The sequence below is a fragment of the Anopheles darlingi genome, chromosome 3, assembly GCF_943734745.1.
Source record: "Anopheles darlingi chromosome 3, idAnoDarlMG_H_01, whole genome shotgun sequence".
NCBI lineage: Eukaryota > Metazoa > Arthropoda > Insecta > Diptera > Culicidae > Anopheles > Anopheles darlingi.
Genome location: NC_064875.1, coordinates 28626841 through 28649563, shown reverse-complemented (window position 1 = coordinate 28649563; position 22723 = coordinate 28626841). Strand labels below are relative to the sequence as shown.

The window sequence follows — 22723 nt, the reverse complement described above, 5'->3', positions numbered from 1 at the left end:
TGTTTGATGGATTTAAGAAAATACTTTGCACGACGAAGATTATTTTGGTTCATTTGTTTGCAAAAGTGCAAGGGTGTAACCGTCGTGTGGAAGCGTCCTTTGCGAGGCTAATTTGGCGCTGGTAAAGAACTGGAGTGCAGTGATAAGGCCTAGTTACGAGCGTCCTTTGGAAAGCGTGCGTGTCGGTAAAGTGTTAAAAAAGTACCCAGAACCTTGCTCATTTGTAGACGTTCCAAGAGAAGAGTAGACAGTAGCTCAGCAGAAGCAGCACCTACCGAGGCTTATTTGCAGAAGTTGGGTAAGTGTGTTCAATTGCATGCAGCTCAAAAGAGCTGACTTTGTAAAGAACAATTGACCGTGTGTGGGTTTTCTGGATTTTTCTTGGTTTGTCATACAAATTTCTGTACTGTAGAATGAAGGTAGACCAAGTTATTGGATTGGAATTACTCTTTTCCAATCTTTTACTATTTCTTTCTCAATCCAACTCAATAATTTATCCCAAATCACTTCATTACCTTCGGATCCTTTTGTGCTCGCGATATGATATCAGCAAACAACGCCCTCGCTCTATCGGTATTGATATGTTTGCCCCGACCATAGCTGTTCTACTATGCGTCCTCAGCGCCAAGTACATTCCATGTATATTTTAGCTGCATACAACGTAACCTCACCTTGAACATACTATTTCTACTCTTTTAACTGCCAGATGATACACAGACCGTCCAGTAGAGCCCTTGGACTTTTTACTTGCAGTGGCCACACGGTGCGCAAAATGTTTCCCCTCCCTCCACTATCTAGAACCCGTGAAACATGAAGTGGAAGGGGACAGAATTGAGGATAACCGGGTAAAAATTGAGGGGAGGCTGTCACGCGTACCGTATTACCACCCTCTCAGGCCAAATTGTTGAAAGGGTCAGTCAAGCCAGAGACAGGCGCATCTTCGATTGTTTCGCAGCAACGGAACACATACAGAAGAGTAGGCTAAGAACGTTAGAAAGAAAGCATTTCGTTTTCCCATTTTTTCCGACACGCAATACAAGTGTGAGCGTCACTACAACGGGCACTACAGCGTGGCGTATTGGTGGACAGGACATTGGCACAAATCGATGGTGTGCCCGTGTCCTACATCTAGGCTGCTGCAGCTGCTGTATGCGCATGATGCGCCCGCATGTTTGCAGATGGTTTCATTGGTTATTTTTCGATTTGAACCGTTATTGTAACAGCCTGTTGCATGATGAGTTTTCCAGTTTATTCTCCTATTCCCATCCACACCAAGGAATGACACTCGCTCTTTCTATTTTAATGCGGAAATTCCATGGTCACGTGTGTCGTCGTGGTGGATGCAGTGAGTATGTACCACCAATGCTGCATTTCCCTAACCACGGAACCGACAAGCCGTGGCGCTCGTAAACTTTGGCCTATTCTATTTATGCCTTCGGCCGTAAACCATCGATATATAGGATGATGCTCCAAGTGCTCCAAGAGCATCATGAAATTTGCATTTTTGACAAACACAGAACAGCATGGGGCGTGCGGAAAACGAGGGTTCTCCAACGAGTGGTTCTTTGTGCCATCTTTGGTGTGTTGTACAAAGACAACAAACCTAAGCACGGCTCTGCGGACTTACAATGGCAGACTGATGCCGTGGTCAGTCTGCCAATCCTTTCTTTGGCTTCCAGGGAGCTATTGTTGCAGGATACAACAGTTCCGTTGGATCCATTTGTCGCATTCATCCGCTTCCCAAATGCTGCTCCATGAAAAAATGCTCTCTTTTTCAACACTAATTACTGAGCGCGATGACAGGACTACCTGGCGCACTGGACTCGATCCGTGCTACTGCCATCCATGGCCACAGACGGGTTTTACAGAGCTGTGCACGAATAGACTTCTGTAAGCGATGAAAGAGTTAAATGAAAATTTATGCTTCTTATTGGCAGCTGGCGTGCTACATTGGCACTGGTGCCAAGAAGAGGAGGATTGTACTAGTCCCTGGTACGTTTGCCAGACTATTGCTATTTGTTAGCCTAGTGCACCGCCCCGCCACCCCTTCCTTCTATTCATGGAACGGAGTTGTCGGGCGCCATTGATGAACAGAAGGAGCTGATGCTGGAAACGGTGGTTGGTTGGCTCGATATGGATAAGCGGCGTAAAACACTGAGCTGAGTAATGAACGTAATGGCGAATCGTTGTCCCGCTGACGGGTTGGGATGTTGCTGCCAATACTTGCTCCCCGTTGTTGAGACCCGTTGAGCTCCGTTGGGCAGCATGTATTGCATTCGTGCGATCGAGGACGAGTTTCATGTTGCTCGATATGAAGCCTGCATGGTTTTGATTTGCACCGAACAGATTGAGCCATTTTCTGTCTAACAACAGCAAACGCAATTGATTGGAACAGGAACAGGATACATTGAGAGGATGCAATCGAATGTATTCGAATCATAAAGTTTATAAACAGGCTTAACTGCAAGCTGTCAATGAATTGAGGATAGTTATCTAACGGTTAGTCTGCGAAACTATGTTTCTGCTTAATGATATACTGCAATTGAGGTGATCTTCATAGGAAAATGACTTTCTTCTAGATAGCGCATGATAAGTTTGTACAATATAATTGTTCTTGTATACACTATTTTATCGATTTCGTGCTTAAATAAAGAGTCCCAAATAAAATTAAAATTGCTGTATGTTCTCCTGTTATTTCTAGGAGACGTATGTAATACGAATTTAAAAAAAATAATAAAAATTGTGGATAAGAGAGCCAAAAACCCAAAAATGAGGCCTCACTAAAGATATTAAGATGTGTTAGTAATAAATGATTCTTCTGTTATCATTTCACCCCAGAAAGATGACTTTTTGTTCACATTTTGGTATTTTTGTCACATTTTTCTTAAATAGAAACCTCTGTTCATAGCTAATGGACTGTTTAAACGTCTGTATGATCCCAAGATGGTTCAATCTGGTGAACTGTAATTTTTTTAACCTTTATCATGTGATATTAAACTAAAATAGTGTGCTAGAAGGTTATTACGTTGATCTACAATCGGTCAAACCACGACTTGTTTGGATTCCTTTCGTAGGCCATCGCAGTTTATTAATTAAAACGTTTTGATGGCACAAAATTGCATACAGGTCATTTTGTTACTTACAAAAGGAGAGCTTACATCAAGAGTATTTGGTAATTTTTTGGATCAATCGAAGCAAAACTTATAGAGATGTTGATTTTCATTGTATCACCGTGAGCGGTACGCCTGACCTACATGGTTCAATACATCTAGCTACTTTTTACCAAAATCAATGTTTCAAAATCATTCCATCATCACTCAAGCCGGTGTCCATCGTAGCAAAATATTAATAGAGCGAAACATATGAAATTTTGAATTCTTTCTCTGCATGCTTTTTCCAAGTAGCTACGTTGAGGGTTTATAAACTATAGCTACTACTTCTTTTTTATGCTTTTAAGATACTTTTTTAAACTTTTGCTAATCTTATTTTATACAGCAGTATCGTAAAACCATCACCATAAACCAAAAATTGGAAAATTGAAAATATAGCAAAACCTCGAGGGGGCTACCTGCAAAAACTTCCTATCTAAGCAAAGAATATCAGACAATTCAACACGAAGCTATGGAGCGAATATTTTTGAAAAGTTGTAGTTTATTATGAAATTCGTCAAAACATTAAATTAAACGGTTTTATCATTGGTGACGAACGAAAGCTATCCGGCACTGTTCGCTCGGGCGAAACGCGCCTCGGCAGCAGCTCGCCGGCCGACGCGACACGACTAATACGCGGCGACTACAAGAACGCTCTTCTGATCTGCCCTCCGAGAAGGACAGACGGTTTTATAATAAAGGTCCTCTGCCTATAATTAAAAAATACGGTTTTCGGTTTCGCACGTTAACAATCATAAAACATCTAGAAAAATAAGATTGGTTTTTGGTCGGAATTCACGCGGGCTCGCTCTTAATAAAATTACACCTTCAATGAATAATACAATCTTACACAAAGAATGAATGTACTTGGATCATGCAAATCTAATGAGATAGGTCACTTGTATTATTACTCTTCCAAAATGTAGGTCGTACGATGCTTTTCTTTAAACTCATAAAAAGCACTTTGCACAATGCAATACCTGGCACCTTTTGCAAAAGAAACTTTTCAATATCCTGCAATACCCTGCAAGCTTGGTATTGGAGGGGGCATATTCCATTCTGTTCTGTTGGACTTTCCACTTCATAAACGGTGCTGTACGTCATCGAGGTGCATCGAGGTGCATTGTTCGGTGTAGGTATGCAGGTGATTCCCGACGGCGGTCTATTGTACCGTGATTCGGCCTTTCCACCCATGTCTGCCCTTCTCTTTCCCGCTTCCCGGGGGGGATTTGTGCCCCTACGAACTTAAACACGCTGTGCTGAAGGCGCAAAATATATCTTTATCGATAAATTCCTATCCACGGCCGACAAGCGATTCGAACCGATCTGACATAGGGCCGGGGGCCGGGGCCAAATCGTTCTTCAACCCTTGCACCACTTTCTTTCGTCCTCTTAGCCTCGGCTGGTCGGTAACCTATCTAGGGATAAGAGCCACTCGCCAATCGGCCCGCCAATGCATCCCAAACAAACCCGTGCTCAAAGGGCAGCGGGCACGTTCGAAGCATATTTCAACGAAACTGCCGAAAGTGCTGCTGCTCCTGCTACTGCTACTGTTGGCTCTTATTATTAACCAGGTGGAATGCATCAGGACCTGGACCAGCGCCTTGGGCCTCCTCACCCTGTCCTTGCTAACCAATCTCAATATCGGTTCACCCAAGCTTGTTGAAAGCTCGTTAGAGTTTAGGTCAAGTAAGGAGGTTGTACATGCCGAAGAAGAACCACGTGATTTCACCTGCTCTGTGCCGTATGCGCTGTGTGTGGTTTGTCGGTTTGCTGCTGGCGGTCGAGGCGGTAGCATGAATGTTAAATGAAATGAAATGAACGAAGAGCCGGCTGAGTGGTGCATATGGTCGATGTCCCATTTTGCATTGGTTAAGTTCCGTTGGGCTTCGTCCGCTAGTTCGACCGCAAAAGGCGATCACACTCTATAGGCGGTCGGTCGGTCGGTCGGTTGGTTGGTTGGTGCAGCGAAAACAAATCGATATATTTTCCTGAAAGAACGAGGTTCAAGTGGAATTCGATTAGAGGAAAGTGATTTTCTGCTTTCGAGCTGCCCTGCTGCCGTGCTGAGGTAGTCCAACAAGACACTCCCGGTGCACTGTGGTAATGGTCGACCGTATTTTTATCAAGTGGAACGTGTAGAATTACTTCTTCTGTTTTTCAACTGAACCGTTCAATCAACGCGTTTCAATACGCTGCCCCTCGATAGAATTGCCAGAAAATTGTTTTGGAATGCACTCGGATGGTGTGGGAATATGTAAAGGGTTCTCTTAAAAGTTCGACGATTCGGGTCGAACGTTTAACTAGGTCATATTGATGCGTATCGTATCTGCTAGTTCAGGTTACATGTTTTAGAATAAACAAGTTATCTGGCAAATACGCGTGAGATCAAAACGAACATTCCAATCGTTTGAGTGCAATATGAAACGTAATAATAATAATAATTGAATGGCTTGGGTATGTTTCTCAAAGCCATGGTTACTGGGATTTCATTTTGAGTTACAAACTACGATGAGCGAACAAACTAGTTACCAGCGATCCTTAATATAAATTTGGAGTTGTGGAATTGATTGATAAAATGACATTATGCTTACAGTTAGTGTTGAGTTAGGAGACCATCGATTAATCCAAATTGAAGAGACACTTGATTAACCAAGTATCGTGAAGGAAAAGGACTTATTTTACAAAACAATGTAAATCCTTTTCTCATGTTTATCCCCTCAATTCCCGCTGTGCAATAGTTGGTACTAGATGCTTAAACCCCAAGACAAATCTACCAGTTACTAACAGGATTCGTCAGTACTCCTGTGGTCGGGATAGTTCATCAGGATATCCTTTCTTGGTGATTTATCCTCGATTTTGTTTTTTTTTTTTACCCACAATAGAATGGAGGGTCTGTCTAGGAAAGGGGAATCATAACGCAGCCTTAAGCATTCTACCATTACAGCTTCTGCCAAACAACGGTGGATACGCATTTTCATTTAGCAAAACTTCCGCTGACTCCGTTAGTTCCGAAGGGCCGTTTCATGTCTCCGAAAAAAGATGAAACAAGAAATAAATATATTCATGAAACGGCAACATCGGCAACCGGAGTGGTGCCAGTGGGTTCCGTGGGCCGAGGACGGTTTGGTTTGGTCCCACCGAAGCGGCCAAGAAGAAATGTTCCTTAAGAAATGAGAGAAATCGGAATCGGTGCTTGCTCAGTCAAGCACTACCATACAGTGATGATGTCTACGCAGGTTCTACCGCAAAACAGCGACCAGGAGCGCGCTCTGTGTCCGTCCATCCGTCCGTCCGTTCGTCCTGGTTATGGTATGTCCCAAATGTCTCCGCGTTTGGCAAGTAGCCGGGGCTGGGGAGCGCGGCCAGCGCGTTCGGGAATTTATTTTTCTCTGGCGCGCTCGTTCTTTTCGGGGCGCTTGAGTCGAGCTTGAGTTTTCGGCATAATTTGCCTTCATATCGCCCACGAGCCGCCGGTCCGGGTGGTGGTGGTGGTGGTGGGTGATATGTTTTGCTACTGCTGTTGCTGCCGAGTCCCGGTGGCGGCACCGCCACCGCCACCGAGAGCAGCACGGGTTGCGTTGGCGACAGTTTCGAGTTTTCGGTGAAGGTGGTGATGGTGGTGTTGCTGTAGCTGGTGTGTGTGTGTGTGTCTTGCGGGATGAATAAATATAAAACGAAATGAAAACAAAATTCGTACAGTATCTCACTCGTTATCTTCTGGGGGACGGAATGGAGGCGGCAGTGCTGTTTGGAAGCGGCGACCAGCCTGTGACATGGTCGTCATCAGGCAGCCGACACGATTCGCTAACCAAAGCTATGCTTCTCGAAGGAACGATTTTATCCTTCTTTTTTGGGTGGAAGGCACCGTTTCGGGAGAGGTAACGGTACGCGGGTGTGGGCACTGCTTGTTGATTTCCTTAAAGTCTTCATACTCCCCGCATCTGTTTTACCGGCGATGTGATGTAAGGTTACATAAGGTAATGCAATGTACAAGGCGGTAACCCCCTTGGAGGTAAAAATAGAGACAATGATGATGGCATGATGAACATCCCACTAGTTTATGTAACTCATCAATGCATAAAGTCCAACAGGGATTGAATGTGTAAAGGGGTTAAGTCTAAAAACGCCTTAAAGTCCTTATAAAAGAAAACTTAAATTGTTTGAATAAAGGAATATGTACATTAATGTACAAGAAGTACCAAATAAGAGCCCAGATAGCTAGGCCTCGACAACCCATTAAACCATTCCAACGATATTATGCAATATTTTTGAAGTGAAATTCTTAAAGAACATTCTTTCCCCAAGATTCCTTAGAACCTCAGCACGAGTAACAATAAGGGATGTACAGATGTTTCCACCACTATCCGTGTTCCACAGAGACACGTTTTCTCAAATCGTTTCTTGATGAATGCACTGGCTTTGATAATTGCACGTTCACTTGTGGTGTGAAGAGTGAAGCGCACAGCGCCGCAATTGCAATTAGTGAAACCGGTGTGGTTTTCGAGATGAGAAAATGAAGAACAATCCCGTTCCACCATCTACACCCTATCGGGCCCATCGCTGGCTTTCGCTCCAGAATCCTTCCTAGGTAACTAGATAGTAACCAACCCATACCGTCTGGCTGGACTGGCTGGATACGATGTACTGCAACAATGCAGTACGTGCTATTATATGGCAGCTTTTCTGCTAATCCCTGCTTTAACACAGAACCACCATGGATGAACGGTGCAAATCTGGCGGCGATGCATCTTGTCGTGATACTTTGTCTCATTTATCACTTTAAGTGTAATAGCGATTGGTTCGCAGCAACCAATGGACATGCCAGTTTGAGGTTTTCTGAAATTAGAGTTTTGTGGTTTTTAATTTCATTCTTCAACACAATTCATTCGTTTAGGAAAACGTGCAATTATTTATACTTGCCCTGTAACTTATGCGAAGCCCAAGTGGTCGTTGCCTTCCGGATGTGGCTGATTCGGTAAGCAACAGATTAGTTCTCACACAGTTTTAAAGAGACCGGGCGTGGTGCCGGTGCCGGAGATCGCAGGACATTTCCTCATAAACAAAGGTCGAAAGAGGATTCATAAAATGAGAATAAATGTTAAGGATTAGTTCCTTTTTATTGTTGTTGTTGTTGTTGTTGTTTACCGCTGTGATTGTGCGGCGAGCACTGTCTCGTGCGAGCTCCACGGCACTGTTCGCGTCCTTGCGGCGCCACGATGTCTTGCGGTGCTGTGTCCTGCGGTGCGTGGCAATGCCTTGCCTTGGTGTAATTGCACCACTCCGTGCGCTAGCAGATGCCCCCATGCTCTGGGCTCAAGGTTTTGTTTCAGGTGAAACCGCACTGGTTCATTCGCTGCTTGGTTTGTGCAGTGACGTAGCCAAGCCAACAATCTCACCTGGTGGTGGCCCGTTGACTCACTGTCCCTGGTGGTGGTGGTGGTGAAGGAAGTTAGGGAGACTATTTGATTCCCGGCTAACGTCAGTTGGCCTCCCCTTTTAATTGTGCTTTATATCTATGAGTTTTTGGCCACTGGAGGACGGTCGTCGGTCGACCGAGCTCACTGCGGGCTACTGCGGGCTTCCAGTGGCGTTCTACCAGTCGTCTTCTAGTTCCCTTCCGTTTGGTACTGATTTCGGAGGTTTTTCCTCTTTGATTACTTCCATTGCCCAAAAATGCGGTAAGGTGTCCGTCCGTCCGGGCGTCTCTGTTTAATTATGCATGCAAATAGGACTCGAACTGGCCATGGAGCTTATGTGTGTGCGTGTGTGTGTGTGTGTGTTCTGTAGTTGGCTGATGGCTAAATGGAATCGAAAAAACCAAACAAACAAATAGAAAAAAAAAAATCTTACTCGCTCCATTCACCTCACTGGGGGGCCATTGGTTGCGCGCGTGCCGAAAATGGAGCTCCATCCTCTCATAAGCAAAACACACAAAGTTATCAGTCCAACAGATTTATAAAGGGCTGACTGGCTGACTGGACACAATCACCATCGGCTCAGTTGGTTAAGGTTGCTGCTTGGGCCGGAGCCGGTGCCGGACTCGGGGAGTCCTAATTTCTTAATAGCCACTTAGGCATGTTGCGTGCACGGACCACCGTGCGGTACGGTGCCACCGCAACCGGTCACGCATTCAACCATGGTGAGGCTCTGCCGGTGGTTTGGATTGGTTTTCCATTCCAATTGTGCTTCCAAATCTCAAATTAAGCACTTAAGGCGTGTAAGTACAAGTGAACGTAATTTTGTGCCGTGGGCGCGTTTGATTGGCAGGGATGATTAGATGATATTCCAGTTGTCCGAAGAAGACGAAAGTTCAGACGCACATGTCGTTGCCCTCGCCGTTTTTCCACACGCATCTTTTCAGCATTGCTCGTTGACACATTAATCCGATGTTCAGCATAACAAGCATAGAAATGTTCATGTTTGCTGCGTTGATGATCGATTATAAATGTACCGATCGGATATGGAATGTCATTCATCATACGATCGTTCAGTATTCACTAATCTCTGGACGGTTGCCCAAATCGCGTTCCTTGTTGTTTCTATTCGTCGTATGGTTTACATGTGTAGTTTTATCAGTTTCTGGTTAACTGATTTTAGGGTTGAACAGCGTATTTTATATCATTTTATTCCAATAAAAAAGCTGAATGAAAACTCTTTAAAGAATAATGCGCTGCACAGCTGACAAATGCATAGTACTATAAAAAACAACGCGTTATGCATGCCTCAGAACGTCTCGCTACTTTGAAGCGGTTTTCATAAAATCGACGTCCGTCTGGGTGTTCATCGAAAGCATTAAAACTTACACAAAAAAATCACTAAAACTCGACATGAGAAAACTTCTTATCTAGGAAAAGAATGTTAGTTGTTATACCACAGATAATCGACCTATTGCTAGATTGTTCTAACACGTTTTCATCAAATTATTTCTAGCATTCTTTAAACAGTTTTAGTATAATATGAAATTTACGTAGGTTAGTGGGCTGATAACAAAAAAAAATCTCAACAGAATATTTTTGTTCGACCGTATTAACGTTAGTCTCCTTTTTTGGTCCACACAAACTCAAGCTAGGGATATAAAATAAAAAATAAAATGAATATTTGATCAAAACATGTATCGTATGTTATAATTGCGATGTTTGTATAATTTGCAATTATTATGGGAATAATTCTTCAAATTTCTTTTAGTTTATCTGGCGATTCGACAAAGTATTTCAACAATGAGGAGATAACGAACCAGTTATGCAAACTCGATAAATAAGCATTTTCGTAATTTCAATGCTGTGGTATTGTGTTCAGTTACTCTGTTGTACCGATAGCGTTGATTGCGCTTGTTCCCAACTATGCAGGAAAATGTGATGGCCAAGAAAACCCAACGATCGATGACCATCGATGAATTACCTGTATTACGTGTTGGAAGGAATTTTCAGTAATGGAACCGTAAATTTCCTTTCGAAATATCCTCATTATTGTCATTATCACCCATTGGCATCGTTTGTGTGTCACATCGGATGGAATCTCCATTCCCATCCCTATGGCCCTTACGAACGCGACCAACGCTCTGGCGTCACCGCTCGTAAATGATTAAAACGAAGCTCTCGCACGTCCCTTCCCATACATCACGCTGGCACCTACATTAGTTATCGGTCCCTCTCCTAATCTCTTCCCCCAACGCCTTCGTCTGTACGCGCAGCAACCCCTCGTGGTCCCTCGTGACCCCTAGCGTTGTTTTCTACTGTTCTCGTCCGCCTAAAGCTCTGCGGCTGTTAAAGTGTTCCCTGGTGTAGCACTGGTCTGGTCTACCTCTAATTATGTGGTCACAGTTTTGGCCAGTGGCCTGGTTTTCGTGTGTTGTTTTTCATAATCTCGGCCCATCCTTTTCAGCCATCTCGCCATCCTCCACGGTCAACGGTCAATTCCACCAAAGTGAACAAACTCACTGGCATCAGTCGCGGCGACGCTTCGCTCTGTTGTCCTTCGGAGTGGAAAAACGATGCCGGTTCCGGAAAATAAAACCCCGCTCGACACGAGCGACGACCGCGGGCTGAGGATAGGGTGACAGTACGAGCGGTGGCGAAACTCTGAGTCATCCACGCTCGTACCACACGCACAAGCACAAACAAACAAACTCAACAGTATAGGAGAGCAAGTATACGCATTTCTCTACTCCCCGTCTCTGTCTACTTCGGTTGGCTCGCTATGCTTTGGAACGCACGGTGTTCAAGGTATCCATCCCTCCCTATTGGTCATCCGAAGGACTTGTTGTTGTTGTTGCTGGACAGTAGGGTTCCTCTTCTGAGGAATGTAAGGGTTTGGAATTTCATGAATCCAAGGATAAGTAGAAATCCAAGGATAAGGATAAGTCATTTGCTCGTGACATGGTTTTGGATTGGTAGTAGTGGAGTGACACCATCCCTCTTACTCTCGCCTGCTCAATGGCATTTGACCCCGCTCACAAGGTGTGTGGTTGGTGGCATGTTCTTCCATTTCTTTAAAGTTGTCAACAAACTCATCAACATGCTGTTGGATGCAATTTGGCATTTACCACCAGCCATGTCAATGGGCATGCGGCTAAAGCACAATGCTAATGTGGTTCCATCGACGGAAAAGTTCCAGCGGTGGCCGTGGAAAAACACAGCACATTCGGCTGGCTAGTGGTGTGTCTCGTGGTCGTCGTCGTCGTCGTCGTCGTCGTCGACGACGACGACGTCTTCTTGACGTCACACACTCGGGCATCCGTTTGCTGTTGCACGATGCGTATCCTGCGCAGACCTTCCTGCACACGGGGGTTTTCCCTCACAAAGACATAGACACACCGGATCCTGTCGCTCGCTTCAGACAGAGAGTGTTTGGTATCTCCTCTCTCTCTCTCTCTCTCTTTCTGCCGCTTTCTCTCTCTCTCTCTCTCTCTATCAGGATTTTCCGACCTCGATGCTTGCCTGTGTGTGTGTGTGTGTGTGGGTTTCCACATTTTCCGCAAAAACCGAAGTAGCCCGGTCGGGTGGGAGCAGCAGAGTTGGTCGTGTGCATCCGCACGATCAAAAGGACGTCAGCCACGGAAGCGGTAGCAGGCCGTGCACTCGCTCCGTCGTTGCTGAACGGCTTCCGACGGTGGGTGGGTAAGAGGTGACCATCGACGTCCCCGCGTCGTTTGGAAGGCACCCCCAGTGGGGGGCGGGTGAAAGGACGCGGTGTGACGTGTCGGTCAAAGTGTCTAATCGAAACGCTTGTGCGGAGGGTTAGTCATGTGAGACGCAGCATTGGGTGCGTCACAGCCTACCACGAACGTGTGAGGTTTCAGGCGTTTGCACCGTCCCTGCGGTGACTGTCAGACTGTGGGTGTGTGTTTCGCTAGCATCTACCGTGGGTTTGGGATTGCGGTGGTGTGGATGTTGTGTGTGCAGGAATAGAACGTGACGATTTCCTTTTTGTCCAGTTAGTTCGTTGCCATTTGTTTGTTAGTCAGCGTTATATAATAATAAGAAAGTGACCTGTGAGTGTCGTTTTGTGTGAGTGCGTGTACTTTACGGGGAGCAACTGATGACGTTCACTACTAGATCTCTACTACCTCGCAAGACTGCTTTATGGAAGGACCCAGACACTATACTTGGATGAAGCGTGCGTCCTTGATCGTCGGTGCCCTGTGGTGTGATCCCTTCTATCGACAATCATTCTTCATCATGAATCATTGAGTCAGGTGTGCTGCTCCCCGAACAATTGGTTGCTAGCGATCCAAAGCTGAAAAGAAAAGCTGGAAAATGGATTCGTCGATGAGAAAAGTGCTCGGTGGTGTGGTGATTGGTTGGTGGCCGGTTCGACACGAACCTTACCTCGTCGTCGTCGTCGTCGTCGTCGTCGTCGTCGTCGTCGTCGTCGGTGATAATGACATCCTTCCTTCGGAACCAACCATTACAGGATGACCCACCTGACCGGAGACACCATTCTCCTCCTCCTCGGGAGACACCTTAAAGAATAGAACAAACAAATAGAGCCAGCGTGAACCTCTCACACGCGCTGCAGTAATAAGATTGTGTTTCTCGTCGGGGACTATGTCGAAGCAAGCGGCGGCGGCGGCGGACGTTTAAGGCATAAGCAAGAGAAAGAAAAGACCCACCAAAAAGGACCGGTAGTGAGTGAGCAGGGTGAGCAGGACGTGAGTGTGAGAGAATGGTGGTTTATTCGATTTTTCCCTTGTTTTCCAGCGCGCACGGGTACGGCAGGAAAAGCAGGAAAATCGAACTCTCGCTCCCGTGCGCGTGCTCTCGTCACACACTCTCTCTCTCTCTTTCCTTCTATTTTTTTTTCTTTCTGTTTGGCTCACTCGCTCTCTCCAGCTAAAAGGATGTTCAATGCCGGTGGCCTGTACCGTGTGTGTGTGTGTGTGTGTGTGTGTGTGTGTGTGTGTGTGTGTGTGTGTGTGTGTGTGTGTGTGTGTGTGTGTGTTTATGGGCCCTATTGCGAGTGTCTTGTCTTGCAAACGAGACTGCCTTACTACTGCTGAAAAAACTTAGCAGTCTTGTTTAGCTCTTATGAATGAACTTGTGATTTTTTACAGCCTGATTTCAAAACAAATACTAATACTACCACATTAGTCACCAACACCACCAAAAACCAACATCCTCCGGCCAATAGCAACGCGACTTTCAGTCTCGTTTTCAAGACTCACAGTCTGGTAGGTTTTAGCAACAGACTCTGAGTCTTGAAAACGAGACTGAAAATGGTAATTTTTTTCGTTTTGGTCGTAGTTGCCATTGGACCGAAAGATATTTGGTTTTGGTGGTGTTGGTGAATAATTTGGTAGTATTAGTATTTGTTTTGAAATCAGGCTGTAAAAAATCACAAGTTCATTCATAAAAGCTAAACAAGACTGCTAAGTTTTTTCAGCAGTAGTAAGGCAGTCTCGTTTGCAAGACAAGACACTCGCAATAGGGCCCTATGTGTGTATCTGTTCGCACCGCAGTGTAGTGTGAAGATTAATAATTAAAATCTAATTTGCACACAATGCGAACGGGAGGAAATCGTTGTGCCCGCAAAATTGATAACTCCGCGCTCCGGCCCGGTAGGTTCGGGAAGATGGTAAGCGAAAATTGCTTCCTTCAATGCTGTGTTCCGCTGCGAGCAGTGAAAGGCAGATTGTGCAACGGTTTATTGTACCCGCAGTTCTAGCGTACGGCTTATGTAACGACGATTGTTTTTCCGCTGCAGCGGTAGCCGTTGTTTTGCTTTTTTTTGGGAACGATCTGTTGTGGGATTGCTGCGTCCGGTAGGAATGTCCGACGGAGAATATTTTTGATGAAATCTTGCTAAACCGTGGGACCAAAGTAATCCGGTCAACGGGGTAAGGGATTGTTGGACGCAGATTGCTATTCATGGATGTTCAAGTATGATTGTTACCAAGCAGTGTACTTGGTGTACCTCAAACCAGCAAATGGATGTCTGTTGTTGTTGCGAAATTTTATCGGAGTTCCATTTACAAATTGAACTTTTGTTCAGTTTAGATACGCTTTCCTATCGTATGAATGGTTATTACTGCTATATGTGCTGGTAGTTATTCATGGCCTCCTTATTTATAGAAATCTTCGTAGGTCCTTATGATGTTGGAGTATATTCAAGTAAATAATACTCTTCTTCTTATATCCAAAGAACCTTTCCCAAAGTTCAGTGACGCTGTTGGGAAACTGAGCAACTTTAGTCGGAATTCGACTTGGTGTCTGCTGCTACATAAGTGTAGCACCATGTTGTTTCGAGGCACCATGTTGCTGGATAATTTATGACGAAGTTTGTACCTTCGTTTTTTGAACCCCGTATGCGTAGGTAGTACTTTGGGGAGAGACGATAAGCGTCTTCGACCTGCAGCACTAACATTACGTGTTTAGTGAGTGGATAAGGTCACAATATGATAGGACTAAGACACAGGAAGTGAAAAACATTTACGCCCCCATCATATTCTGAGCAAAGACTTCCGTGTCGAACGAATATTAAGCTACTTGCGATTTTTGAAACCACCTTTCTACACCTTTTCACCGAGAGCTTAGCACTGGAAAAGTATACTAAGTTTCACGATAGTTATATATGCATTGATTAGAACCTTTTCTGTTAGACTGTGAAAAGCCACGTCAAGAGGTTCCTGAATAGTTCTATCTATGTCTACTGTGTTACTGTTACTAATCATATTTCCATATCTTTTTCCTTGCGATACGTGGCGTCGTAACGTTTTATGAACAGAAGTGAAATGTGTTGAGAATCATACAATTTTCCAGTTAGTTGTTTGTAAAGTATTAAATGGTTTAACCAATGATAAAAAAAATAAACCAAACTAACATTGCTACCAAACGAGCTTTCTGAACCAAATTCGCGAAACTGTTGCTTGGATATTAGTAGTAAATGACAACAGAGTATAACTATAAGTGAACCAACTGTTTAGTGTAAACCGAAAGCATAAGAGTGAATAGTGGAAATTGGGTATTCGGATTCGGAATCAACTTTCATCTGTGCATCGCAAGCAATCGTAGGACGTTACACAAATCGGATTATTCTAACTCCTAAACACTTTTTTATGCTTTGAAGGTAAGTTGTAACATCTTTACACTGCTTTTGGTATCTATGTTTAAAAAAAAATATTTTGGGCAATATGAGCAAGTAAACTACTAGAAATGCTATGACTCAATAAGCATCAGGACGAACTGCGTGGCCCCAATTTGTAAAAAGAAACGGGGGGTCTTTCATACCCATAAGCGATGTTTCATGCCAAGGATTTTGAATAATGCTGCAAACCGGAAACAGTCCATGTTGTCATTTCGAATGGCACCCAACCCCCTTCCCTCCGTGTATAAGTTCGTGACGTTTCATGCCGTTTGTTGCTTCCGTTTAAATAACCAGGATCAATGATTGGGAAGCTTCCGGTTTTGCGAACTCGGCGCGACGCACGGTTGGCGCAATTTATGCATTCCGGTGTGACCAGCAGGACCTGTTTACGACCGATCCGATCCTCCGTACGTACATCACCTTCGTTTTGCTTGGTTTTCGCTTCAGATTTCCCGAGCCTCGGGGAAACGTTTGTGTTATTTATGCAAATAGGACATACGGTTATTTGCATGTCAATTAGGTTGACCATCAATGGACGAATATGGACAGTTTTAGGTACTTTAGTCGTGTTTTTTTTTACTCGTGTTTGTTGGCACGTGCACCCGCGAGAGCATTTTTGGTGTTCATCTATTGGCGTACATATGCCGGGGTCGATAACCGATATTGGGGCCAGCGTAATGAACTCCCTTCCGACGCGAGCCTGTCAGCGGGACTGGGTGAGAATTATGCTTCTCATAAGCATATGTTTGTTTCAAAAGAGGATAACACTATTACTCATGACAGTATATGCTATTTGCCATGAGTTTCGAGAATGTTAATTGCATAGAGCGACCTTTTTATAATCAAGCATAAGTTCCTATCGGGTTCCTATGGAAACGAAGTAGAAAGATCGAAGTAGAAAACGATTTAGGCAAACAGAAATATGAATTACAAAAACATAACTACATTAAACGACCGCATTTTTTGTTATTAGTTGTTAATAAACGGAGCCGTACGTTTATTATTTATTCGTACGTCCGTCCTTAAATATGTTAAAAAAAACTATCAATAATAATCAGATTTAATATACAAACCAAGACGTATTTTGTTTAGTTTAAGAACGCGATTCGACGTAATTATTATAGAAAAGTTACTATGGTTTAGCAGGTTTACGTAATTGAATTGCTGCCATGATTTATGCCGCAGGCGCAACACAAATTCCGTTACCCTTGCACTGTTTCTGGTGGATTGTATTTGTTCCGAACTCTGGCCCAACATTCAGTTCCAATCTCTCCGCTATTTACTGGTGGCGGAATGGCAGGGATATGAATCAACGAACTGTAACAGTTCAAATCATAAATAAACGATTTCCTCCCGGGTAGCGCCACTGGAAACACGATTCCATCGATGGACGAACGGATTCGTGTAGCGCCGCCTCGAATGGCAATTTCACTCAGTTAAATTTCGTATTATCGGAAACATTCTAGCACTGCCCAGCTAGACGAAGCTTTTGCAAACAACTAGTGAGCGGATTGAGCGTAGGACCCGGAACGCTCTGTTGCAATATTAAAACGGAAAAATGGAAAACTGAATCAAGCTCAATTTCCCATCGGTCCTTTGGTTTCCGGTGGGGGGACGGAAGGTCCAGCTGCCTCGCCGATCCGATCGCTGTCGGACGAGGGTAGAAACGTTCAATCATGTATCTCTACTCTCTGCCTCTCTCTCAAGGTTATGAAAAACCAACAGAAAGGAAACAAAAATCCAAATAAAAGAATGATTTGGATGAGCAAATGAAGACTTATAGCATCTACCCCAATGGGCGGATACAAGAGTTTGACAATCCGATGGAACGGACGACATAGTTCATGCACGAAGTCTAAGGGGATTGGTTCAAGATGAATTTATCTGTATAATGTAAGGTAAAGTCATCAATACGATGTTATAAATTATTACAAATGGGCGAATTGGTATTTGATGCATTACATCCAAATTGGTAAATTACTATTAATATGAATATAAAACGCTGCTAGTGCCATTTGCCTTCTGATGAACGATTTGGAATTTTTGAGGCAATTCCAGCTTCCGTAACGATAATACTTAATTGAGAATGGTCAAATTTATATAAAATGTGTGTTTTTATTGTGATCGCAAGGTAGTGAGCCTTTAAAAGAGGGATCAACATGATCAATATGTTTATTTTTCAATATTTTATTCTATTCTTTATTATTTATTCCTTTATTTATTCAATATGCAAAAACAGTTTATCTAGCCCTGGAAGAAATTTCTCTTTTTGCTGATTTTTCTTGTATAAAATTAAGTCTAACAATTCCATTATTTTTGGCACCAAAGCCATTAAAAGATGCCCTTGAGATTAAAGAACTCAAATGCACGGTTAAAATGAAGAGAGAGATTATTGATTATTATATTTTAAAATGAAAATAATACACTGCAATATAATACATTGCATTGTATGGGCTAGATAAACTTTTTTTAGTTTTGAGTTTTTCTTACATTACTCGATTATTTCTAATATAACAGAATTCCATGCATTCATTTGGGCTCATTATAATGTACGAAAAAATAATAAAAGTACATCGTTTATCTAAAAACGGTACCGCCAAATGATTTTTCAAAAGCACTTTTAATATAAAAATCATATTGTTTCAAATTTGGCTAAGTATTTGATCTCCTCTGATGATCATCAATTCCATACTTCATGCTGCAGCAATACTGAACCTGCTACATTGAAATGTACTTTCGTGTATTGTTCATTCATATCTGAAAAAGATTCTCTGCGAAAAAAAAGCCCAAAACATGTCTACGAATGAGATATTACTGATTTGTAAACCACCAAAAATGGCTAACGATCAATCAAATTCGCGTCCTTTCTGAGAGTGCTGCGTCATCACAGATTCCCAAGACAGGTCCCTCGTACTACAAAGGATTTTAAGTAGCACACGGTAACTCCAACCACCAAGTTGGTAAATTATCCATTCACGGTCGGAAGCGCTCATAGTTGGCACTAATGACCAGTGGCACCTCACCGAATCGGCGTCGCCGTCGCCGCAGATGCTGCTTCTCGCCAAGAACCTCCTGGCGCACACAGCGGATGTATCTCTTGTGTATGCAGAGAGCATCACGAACACGAGCATATGCTGACGGTCGTATGCTCACCACGGTTATTAGCGAGCATATCTCTCTCTCTTCAGCACCAGTATGGGCAGCGGTGAACGGTGGTCATGGTCGGATGGTTGTCATCGTAGAACGCAAGAAGTTTCGTCATAAGGACGAAGGGCATTCTTCTGGCTTATCGAAAGCCAAGGGAGGGGCGGGGTGCAAACCGTGTGAGGGCCCGTTTTCAAGAAGCGATAAATTTAATTAGGGAAATAATTAAAGTGTCTTGAGCGTCCGTAAGCTCGTTAGCGAAAGCGTTATGCCCCCGAAGAAAGGTATCATTAGGCGCTAGAGCGATCTGCTGCGGGGCGGCAAGAGACCATTAAGATGATCTCAGATGTTCGCTTGTGCTCCTCGCCGCCGACGCCGCCGCCGCCGGTAACCGCGGTACTCTTTTCCAATTTCGCTTCAGTGTGTTTCACTTCACGCCCTTTCTAGGGCCGGAAAATTGCATCGCACCGAGGATGCTAGTCATGCCAGGATGAAGGTGATACCACCACCACTACTACCACCACATGGATGGAAGGCTCGTGTGTTCAGAGCCAGCACGTGAAAACACATTTAAAACACTTTTATGATGATTGATGTGTGCGGGGAAAATGCAAACATTATTAAAAGCATCATAAAACAAATAGTTAATTCGTTTCGCTATTTCAATATTCCCTGCATATCGCACAGACGGGCAAAATATGCAAAAGTGCCTTTCGTGTGTCTTGCGTTAAAGTTTGTTCGTTCGTTCACGCACTTATATTACATTTTCATGTGAAATAATTTCAATACATGTATTTTCGTTTGAAGGAAGTTCGCGGTGCGTAACGGTGCGTAGGTTGGGCATTGGGATCTGCCAAAAATGAAATCATGCTCCACGCCGCAAAAGTTAGTGCGAACGTTCGTTCGTTCGTTCGTTTCGCTGGCCAAACCCAAACCCCGGTGGTCACGTAGCCCTAATGTAGGATGCGTTCGCGACCTGGTATCATTAAATTTGACGAAACATGATGCTGCATTACCGGATGCTGATGCCGAGAGTAGCGCGCCATGTCGTGCCACGCACGCCGCTCGTCCTGTTCCATTTTATGTTTTCATCATTTCTTGGTCACCGAGGACACCTCCACGGACGGCACGAAAGGCCGGGGAGGCACCCATCCATTCCGTGTCGTAACAGAGCGTCTCGGTAGCGTGCAGCAGCACCAACAGCAGCAGCAGCGTGTGAGGTGGTTTTCGACGTCGTCTTTTCCGAAGTATTCACTCCCGATGGTACACCCTCACGCCCTCCTTTCTCACCCAATCCTCTCCTTCCTTCAATACACTACGGCATGATTGTATCGAGTCTAGTATGTATGTCACGTATATGGCGTAATGACTTCGAAAAATTAGAATTACGAAATGCTGTTCCTTACTCATTCGTTCGCTTCACTGTCGCTCTGCTTGCTGCGTCCATAGTGCAGGGATGTGTGGCGGGACGGTGTAGAGACGGTCCCAATGGTGCTGCCAGTGTCTGTGTCCGTGGCTGCGGATGCTGTCATTGTCCTTGGATGCAAAACCGACAACCGATGACGAGGACGACGACGACGATGATGATGAGAATGGTTCCGGGAAGGCTCTTGGAGCCAAAGTGAAGATTAATGAATTCGCACGGCATCGCAATACTCGGTGGAACTGAAGGACGTTCCAATATTGTGTTACATAATGTAAGCACATCCCCGTTTCAAGTGTATTGAAATGTGGTAGAATTGAATGGGGGGCGCACTTTTTGTTTCTATTCCACTTGAGGTGGAAACAAAGCTCTTTAAATCCTATTTCGGATTACCGTTATCGTAAGCTAAACACTGGAAATGCATAGTGTGAACAATTTATGAAAGCATCAACCGTTGCAACCCTTGGTTTGGCATGGTTTGTGTATGCGTTGGAAAAATAATTTCATATTCGTCTAGTAAATAAACATTTCGATGTGCCAAGGTAATCGAAAATTGCACCGGTTAATATCTCCTTTCACTATTGATATATTGGATCTATCACTCACAATCTAAATTGGGCTGAATAATTTTCATTTGATAAATATAAGTGAATTTGATAAGTTGAAGTAAAAAATAGATACACTTTACTTACTTATTGATGCGCAAGGAACTGCAACAAAACATTAAAATACCGATAGCTACCAGGCGCCTCCATCGACCAGTTTGTTAGAACTATTGAGTAAGGATAATGTCGCTCGTCCTCAATTTGTTAGCACGCCTCTATTCGAAATTCACGACCGCAGAAGAATTGAAGGACTGGGTCGTTGTTAGACATTCTCACGATATGACCGGTAAACGAAGGTGTGCACTACGCGACAGTAAGATCTGTCGAGAGTGTTTAATGATTTTTCTAGAAATCTACAGATTCTTTTAGAATTTTAAATTTATTCTTGCCTTTCGACAATTGATGGTATAATTCACTAAATATTAGATGTTATATTTTTACTGTTATTAAACATCTAACGCAGTAGATGTGTATAATAGTAACATAAAGTAAACAGTATCATTTTTACTTAGTTAAAAAAGTCGAGTTTTGAACGGCAAACACACATTATTTTGCGGTCACTATTTCTTCATTAGTTCAATGTGAAGAAAGGTGTTATCAAATCTAATTATTTATGAAAAAATCCTCTTACTGCAAAAAATGAGTCGAATGGCGCCGTTGGCTGTGGTTTAAAAAGTGTGATATTTGCTTGGAAGAGCAAGGACGACTGGATAGCCAATAAAAGAAAGAAATTGACGATAAAGTCTTGAGAACATTGTTCAATTAGGACTCATGATAAACACAAAAAAAGTTTGCAGAGTTGTAAAGTGTTGCTCAATCGACAGTTACGAAATGCCATGAAAAAAATATGCCTTATGTCAATAGTAATTAATGCGTTGCGACAGAGCGTTCGAGAGACAATACAATGACAAAATTTTGAAATGACAACGATCGACCAAATGTCCCTCCATAAAAAAAAACAACGGCATCGCATTCTGTAACACAATGTTAATACCGCATACATTCTATTGTGAGGGTATTCTCCGAAGCGATATGCAAATATATGGTACTGCAGTTTATAAAATATTTACGTTTTTCAATAATGTTTTATCTCTCTTTCTCTTCCCCAGGAATGAATCCCATTTCAATGCTTATGTACAGCTTTTGACGAATGCCTGGTAGATGGTGAGTGTATTGGTTTACTACCAATATATGAAACATGTATCATTGTTTTGTGTACATCGTTCATTTTACCATTGTTGTTTTTGTTTAATTTTGTTATCTGTTTCATTAAAATTTACTAAAAATAATTTGAAAAAGTCATAAGATGACATAGAGATGAACAGAAGCATGTGGAGGACATTCTGCAACGCTATGTAGTAACCATGTCCTTCTACATCACCAATCATCAAGTCTCGTTGCACCGTCATTCGGTCGAAGGTTACGGTGCAGACAAAATCTAAGAGCAGACTCCCGGCGACCAAAGTGGCAAGGTTAAATAGAGTGTTACATTGTTTCATTAGGCCCGGCAAAAGGTCGCTCCTCTAGCGTTTAACGCGGTGGAGAATTTGACGAAGTGCGCACGACAGATCGCTCTCGCTTGTGAGTGGAAATGGTGGCCAGCATAAAAAATTCATTCCCAGTGCACGGCGCTGCTGCAGCCAGTGGTTGCCGTCGTGGTTGGTTTCTCGACGACGGCGAAAGGCCAATGAAGACAAATCAACTGGCGAATCCTTCACCTCGCGGCCGCATCATGTGGCTGCATTGTGCAATGGTTGAGAAGGGAGAAGCGAACGACCACCAACCAAAGAGAGAGACTGCGCTGCGAAGATGCCCCA

At 43.6% G+C, this 22723-nt stretch overlaps 1 protein-coding gene across 5 annotated transcripts in view; it reads left to right on the top strand.

Moving 5' to 3' along the window:
• Nucleotides 1–22723, top strand: part of LOC125954161 (protein Fe65 homolog) — a 43876-nt gene continuing 21153 nt past the window's right edge. For 3 of the 5 annotated variants that reach the window (XM_049684239.1, XM_049684237.1, XM_049684235.1), the window contains exons 1-3: nucleotides 12212–12260; nucleotides 15375–15716; nucleotides 22016–22070. The gene's annotated coding sequence lies outside the window, so the exon portion shown is untranslated. Of the gene's footprint in view, nucleotides 299–12211; nucleotides 12261–15374; nucleotides 15717–22015; nucleotides 22071–22723 lie in introns of those variants that run through there. The other 2 variants (XM_049684238.1, XM_049684236.1) reach the window with 1 other exon arrangement.